Below are 7513 nucleotides of genomic sequence, written 5' to 3' on the forward strand. Positions count from 1 at the left end.
AACAGTGTCAGAAAACATTGAAAGGAAGGAATTGGTTGAAGCTCCTCCCAAAACCTTACAGATTTGTTTTTAAAATACTTTAACAATGCTTAAGAGCTCCCCATTATGTGCCCTGAAACAGAGCCATGAACATATACCCAGTTTGATATGAAAGGGCATATGCACTCTCTATATGAGAAAACAATAGCTAAAAGTGAAGCTTCCTGTAGCATCTCAGAATCTTGCTCAGGTTCCTCCAGGAGGGTTTCCTCAGCCAGGTCCACTGGGTAGAGGTGCAGAGTCATACACTCCTCTCCAGGGCTTCTTCCATTACCTCCTCCAAAGTCTCTCCTACCTCCTCACGCTGCCCCTCATTAGCATCCCCTGATGTGATGAGGCAGCTCCTGAGTTTGGGTAGGGGAATTTTAAACACTGGAAGCTTCAGGCAGGCTGGACCTGAATGCTGGGACAGTGAAACATTCTATGCTGGGAGCTAGACCTTGGAGGCCTGAAGGCTTTTATTTCATTCACAAGAGAGAGAAAGCTTTTATTTTATGAAAGCTAGACCCACCATTTGAGCTGACCTATGACGGAGGTAAAATACACAAAGTGCCCAGAAACGCCTCTGTCAGGGGAACAGAAATATGGGAACACCTGTTGCAACAGTACCATCTCCTTTCCCCACTCAGTACCCATCTGCTTTCTGAGGGGAGCTAGCTGAAATGATAAAGGTCTTTGACTTCAGTGAACAACCTTTTATTTTAGGGAGATGAAACTAAAGAATAGCTTATTATCAGGCTCATCAGGCACACTATGATCTGTCTGACTCTCAAGGGCAACCAGCTTGTCCTTCTTACTTCAAAAGATTAAAGGTCACAATGTCCAGATTGAACAAAGGCAAAGTTAACAAGCAACATAGCATATTATAGCTGCCTTCTGCCACATGCTTTGCAGAGCATTGGTGCGATTTACTGTAAGTATTATCCAGTCACTGTGAGAGTTCACCTCATTTTCACAACTATTATGGGTTCAGCTTGGAACTTTAGATATTATAAGCTCTTACCTCATCAATAAATCTCTGTGTTAGATAGCAAAGGCAAGCGGTATAGAACAGAAAGACTTGAATAAGAAGAAATGACAACCATTGCATGATGGTATAATTATTGCATGCATTGAATTCAGGTTAAATAAAATAATTGCTGCTTCTCATAAAAGAAGTGCAATAATTACCCAGACGTCAAGGTTCCAGATGAACTCAGTTCATACTGGCTGAGGAACCTGGCCACAAAGACCTAAAATAATTTATATTGTTCTTGCTAATTTGACTTCTTAAATAAAAATATTGAAACAAATCCAACGTACACATTTTTTATATTCATAATATTAGTTTGGAATCATAGATTTGTATTTGTGTATTGAGCTCAGAATGCTATACATTTTGTGGGTTGGGGAAAAAAAGATAGATTTGATAAAATAATTCACACGCATGCCTTTCCCCCCTTGCTGTTCCTCTTAATTTGGGAATTTGCATATTAGAAAAAAAAATCTTCTTGTACTATCTATAAGGAATGAGTTTAATGCCTGTGAAGGCTGTACCTTGGAGAGATAGGGCCAGATCCTCATGGTAAGCCCCTCAGCTTGTGTAAGTATGTGTCACTGCAGAAACAATACAAAGGCATAGGGCCTTCCCATGGATAGAAACTAGGGGAATCCTCCAGGTTTAAGGGTAGATTCCCATGGATCATTTGAAAATCCTTCTCCCCATCCTCAACAGAAATGTCAGGGCAGAGCTCCATGAGGGGCTCACTGTGGAGCTTGCTTCCCCATTAGTCCCTTTCTTTTCAGGCAGTGAGGTTGGCCCTTTATTTATTTACTTATTTGATTTGAAATGGTTATATTATTAAATTCTATTCTCAGTTCAGATACATGCAGCATCCTATCAGAAAGTTCTAATGTGGTCCAAAGCTGAAAACTTTCCTGTGATAGTATCTGTCTGAAACTGTGTGAAAGTTACATGACACCTTTTTTAACTTTGTGAGGGTCCCTCTCCTTAACCATTTTCTATTTAAAAGAGATTCTGTATAATCTGCTGAAGTAATTGATAAAGTATATTAAATAGAACAATACAGACAAAATCCTGCAATAAACATTCCTGAGGTAATTTCAGTGCAATGAGATTCCTTTAACTATGAAAATGTTTTGAATTTTTTCAGTTCAGTTACACATTTCCACCTTTATTATACTGCACTTCAACTTAAAAGCAAAATGTCATCATTAGCTAAAGCTGCTTTTCCCTTAATTGTAAGCAATCAGTTATGCTTCATACTAATGGTCTTTCAGACATGCAAATTAGCAACAAATTCTCTTCCAGCATCACATCTTTTCTCAGATTTCTCAGTCCTGGTAAGTTAAGTGAAAACCTGCATGATATTTATTCTTGGAGCAATATCAATGATTCAAGACCTTGTTAATCTGACCTTTAGTGTTAAAATGTCAGTTCACTTCTGTGGGGGCAGCAAAACATAGACTTTTCACACCTAAATTTTCCCAAATTCAGTCAGAGGTGTCAGTTCTGAGGATTTTAGTCATCATGTTACTCTTTGGGTAACATCATTTCATTTTATAAGACTCCTGCTGAATTTTTACCTTAAAGAGTAAAACAAAAAAAGTGAAGTTATGACTATTTCACCAATCATTTAAATCTACCTAAAGCAGGGGTCAGCAACCTCTGTCACGGTTCTCACCAGGAAAAGAACCCTGAAGGACCAGGCCAGTTTGTTTATCTCCTGCGTTGGCAGGTTTGGCAGACCACAGCTCCCACTGCCCGCAGTTCGCCGTCCCGGCGTGAAGCGGCGCTGGCCGAGGGATGTGCTGGCTGTGGCTTCCCGCCACCCCATTAGCCTGGGATGGCGAACCGCGGCCAGTGAGAGCTGCGGTCCCCTGAACCTGCCAACACAGCAGATAAACAAACTGGCCCAGCCTGCCAGGAGGTTTACTGGCGAGCTGCGTGCCAGAGGTTGCCGACCATGACCTAAAGTATCTATCCATCCTACATATTTTTATGAGAACCCTCATATTGGTCCCTGTATGTCAGACTAAAGCCTGAAGCATCCCAATTCTTCTCTTTACTTATTTTTACTGATAGGAAGGCTCAGTAGCCCCACAGTGTGTTGTGCCAGGTTCAGTTCTGTTTGACATTTAGCTATGGTGGATGAATGCCACGTTATATATAGGAATGCTGAATGCTGAGCAAAACTCATGCCCAGAAGCAGTAGAGGATGGTCAAGGTAATACTGCAGAGATTTAGAGGGGTGATAGACTGATCCAAAGTTCACTGAAGGAAATAGAAGCCTTTTTGCTGTCTGCAATGGGCCGAATCAGGCCCCCTGAGAATGACTGGTAACATTAGGGAGTGTCATTAAAGCAGTTGCATCATTCTTTTTTTTCTTCCAGAGACACTACTGCTTTGAGATACTGAGAGCTACTTTATGTTAATGAAAAGGTTTATTCGTGATTGAGGTCATAACAAATCATGTGTAATGGCTTCTTCCTCAGTGCCTGTCAATGTTCTCTGTAGAAATAATTTTGTGTTCCAAAGGTTACTGGATAGATACAAACATTTAAGAGGCAGACTGAAGAAATTCAAGGTAAAAAAAAAAAAGCATTTTTAGCCTTCCTCGTTCATTACATCTCCCATATTGATTAGTAAAAGATAAAGAATTTTTTAAGTCTTAATTATTTGGGGCAGTGTTTCATAGATTAAAAAAAAATCTGAACATTTGAAAGAGAATAAGGTGATTGGCTACACAAACATGAAGTTTGCAGTGTACTGGAGTATAAATATACCCTGCACTTATACTTGGGTGTAAATCTACCCTGCACTAAGTAACGTATTACTTTTTTTAGGTTCATCTAATTTGTAGCAGTGCTGCTGTCACATATGAGGTCACACTTGTTTGTATCATCTTCATTTATTACATTACTCTGTAGTTAAATATATTCCTGCAGATTTACAATGTTAAAAATACTATATTCATTTTTTTCAAACCAAAATTGTTTTTTTATATATATATATATATATATATACTTTATGCTTGTGTAGCCAATCTCCTTATTCTTTTTAAAATGTTCAGACTTTTTTTTTATCTATGAAACACTGCCCCAAATAATTAAGACTTAAAAAATTCTTTATCTTTTACAAATCAATATGGCAGATGTAATGAATGAGGAAGCTAAAAATGCTTTTTTTGACCTGGAATTTCTTCAGTCTGCCTTTTAAATGTTTGAATTGATGTATCTATATCAGGGATCGGCAACCCTTGGTACACATCCTGCCAGGGTAAGCACCCTGGCAGGCTGGGCTGGTTTGTTTACGTGCCGCATCTGCAGGTTTGGCCAATCGTAGCTCCTACTGGCCATGGTTCGCCGCCCCAAGCCAATGGGGCTGCGGGAAGCGGTGGCCAGCACATCCCTTGGCCCATGCCACTTCCCACAGCCTCCATTGGCCTGGAGTAGCAAACCACAGCCAGTGGTTGTTGCGATCAGGTAAATAAACCGGCCCAGTTCACCAAGGTGCTTACTCTGGTGGGCTGTCTGCCAAAGGTTGCTGATCCATGATATCTCTCTCTCTCTCTCTCTCTCTGTATATATATATATACATTTTGCAAAGTATTTTAGTGTGTATATATGTGTGTGTATATATATATATATATATATATATATATATATAGACACACACACACACATATATTTGTCTAAGCCTGGACAATGAAAATGGAGTAATCAGCTTCATTTTTGTTTATATAGTTTTGAGTCAATTTCACTATAGGAGTCTCAATGTCACAAGGACTACAAACATTGAAGGAGAATGTTTGTTTAAAAACTACTTTGGGATGTATAAAGTGATCATGCAAATACTCCTGTAGACCTTAATTTTTGTAAAAGCTTTTTGAAAAACTTAGCATTTGGGATGTATATCACCAGACAGTATCCTTTTAATAGTCTAATTATCTAATCCAGTATACAACCAGGTGATCATTTCTGGGATGGTGCCAAATTGGTGTGGCTACCCTGAATGAGTGGTGTGAGGATAACTTGACATGACTTAAACATGGTTGAATGTCTGCAGAGGATCCTGAGAGCAGAGTCCCTGTAAGCAGAAGCAGATTTGATAAAGGACTGGCAAAGTCTGTGTGAGTGATCGATATTGAACCTGTGGGTCAGCAAATATGGGCCCCTGCAAAAGTAAATATCACATATATAAAGTTCCAGTATGGAGCACAGGTTGACCTTGTTACAGTAACCTCACAGCAAGGACACCTCGCAAGAGTCAGAGTGAATAATTGATGAGTGAATAAACATGAGGTGATCTTCATTCGGTACCACGGATAATCAGATAAAATTAATAACCACATGCCCACTGGGCATGCTTTTAAGACATGTGACTCCTCTGAGGAAAAAGAGTATAAGAATCAAGCAAAGTAAATTACTGTGGTTGGAATTCCTTAATTGGTGCTTAAAGAAGCAACGCTGCTAGACGAAATAACCAAAACTCTGTTCCATGGACTCAAATAGGACTGTGAACCAGAGGGGTGTCTAGGCAACCAAGGCTTTGCCTTGAGGGAATCAGAGGGCTGAAAAGAACAGACCTGGAACTGCGTGAAGCTAATGCAGGGCCTGTTTGTATGTGTTTGTGAAAGGGTGACTCATTAAGAAGAATGTATAGCTGTTAGTGTATAGCTCTTAATTTCTAAAATAGGAGTTATGTGCTTAATATAATCCTTTACTGCTTGTGTAAACTCCTTCTCAATAAACTTCTTGCATTGAAAATAATTTCTGTGGACTTTTTTCACTGGTATGACACCAGGAGCCAAAAAAGATCCATTTCATGGGTAGTAGCACCCCCTGTTGTCAGGAGTCATGACCTTAGGGGGAAACAAAAGGCAATAGAAGTGAAGACTGGTTTTAAAAGGCACTGAATTTTTTATTACAATCTGAAGCAAAGAAAATTTCAATCTCCCACTCCCCACACACTCTCTTCAAAATACTCAAAACATACACAAATGAATTATATAGGCTTAATGATTAGCATTGCTACATTTTTTATTCTTATCTTTTATAGGAAATGTAATTTTTTCACCTTTTGAGTAAGAATTGCCAACCTGAAAAGGCTGAGAAAAAAATGACCTAACCTAATCATATTGTTATTTATATAGCCCTCAGCAGGTATCTGTATATATCTCATCAGTTATCTTTATATACCCATAACATCAAACAAAGTTTTACTATCAATATAGAAGAAGAAGAAGATGAAGGATGTAGGATATCTATTGATAATTGCTGGTCAATGTTCCATGCCAGATCCTCAGCTGGTGTAAAATATGCCTTTTTGCTACATCTGAGGATGCGGCCTTTTGTCTTCAGAAATAGGTATATGACACATGTGGCTGAAGGCTTTTGATTTCCATATGTAAACCCAGGGATAATTTCATTTAGGACACAATTTATCTCTACTTCTGCACCAATCCTCCATATGGACTTCATCCTTTACTCATGCCAGAGTCTTTTCCTTTCCCTAGCCAGTACATTATAAGTTCCATCTTCTTCTCAAGTGTAATCTGCTGTGTTCTCAGGTTGAAGGACCTGTTGCTTTCAGGCTAGCATATCTCAAATTCTTTGTGCCAACTCCAATCGTATCTATTTTAAAACACCTTGCTTCATGTTCAGGTATCCAACTGGCAATCCCATTACAACAGGAATGGAAGCAGTCTTTTTCAGATGACTTATGAGAATTCCTGTAAAGTGCAGCTCTGGCTGCAGGCAGAGTATTTTTAAAGCTATTTTTCAAACTACATAGACTTAGGGCCCAACAATCTTCGAAAGTCCATAGTGTTTTAAAATTGGATTGTTAAAAAAAATAGCAAGAAAAACACTTTTCTCCTTTCATAGCCATAATGAGTTAAGGGAAAGTAAAGGACTGACAAATGTTGATTCAAATGTTTATACAGGATTCCCTATGGTCATAACCTTTGCCATAAAAATCAAATACCTTATTTCATAATGTTCACTTTATAGTGTAGAGTAGCAAAGGTTTGTCTACATAGACAGCAAAAGACAAGTTATGTCCCTGAAGATATTGTCCAGAAAGTAATTCAGCCAAAAACTAATATTATTGTACTGACAGGCCCAATTACGGCACAGAATAAAGAAAATGCTAAATCCTCTTGGATTCAGGTAACTGAAGTTTTGCTAAACTAAGACTATATTTCTTACTGTGGTAATAAAAAACTTTTCTAGCCTTGTAATGTTGGAGCATTTAGAATGGGCAATAGAAGCTTCTTAAATATAACTATTTCAGCAGAATATCTACAAGAGGAGTATTCAGTACATATGACAGACACTGTAAGCTGGGGACTGTCAGTTTTTCTCATACTTCTAATTTGGAAGGAAGGCTCAGACTCCCATATGGTATGTCTTTTGTTTCTGTGAGGTCACTTTTATGGCTTTCATAGTCCTGATTTAGAGAACCTTCAAA

The sequence above is a fragment of the Gopherus evgoodei genome, chromosome 1 (genome assembly GCF_007399415.2).
Source record: "Gopherus evgoodei ecotype Sinaloan lineage chromosome 1, rGopEvg1_v1.p, whole genome shotgun sequence".
Lineage (NCBI taxonomy): Eukaryota > Metazoa > Chordata > Testudines > Testudinidae > Gopherus > Gopherus evgoodei.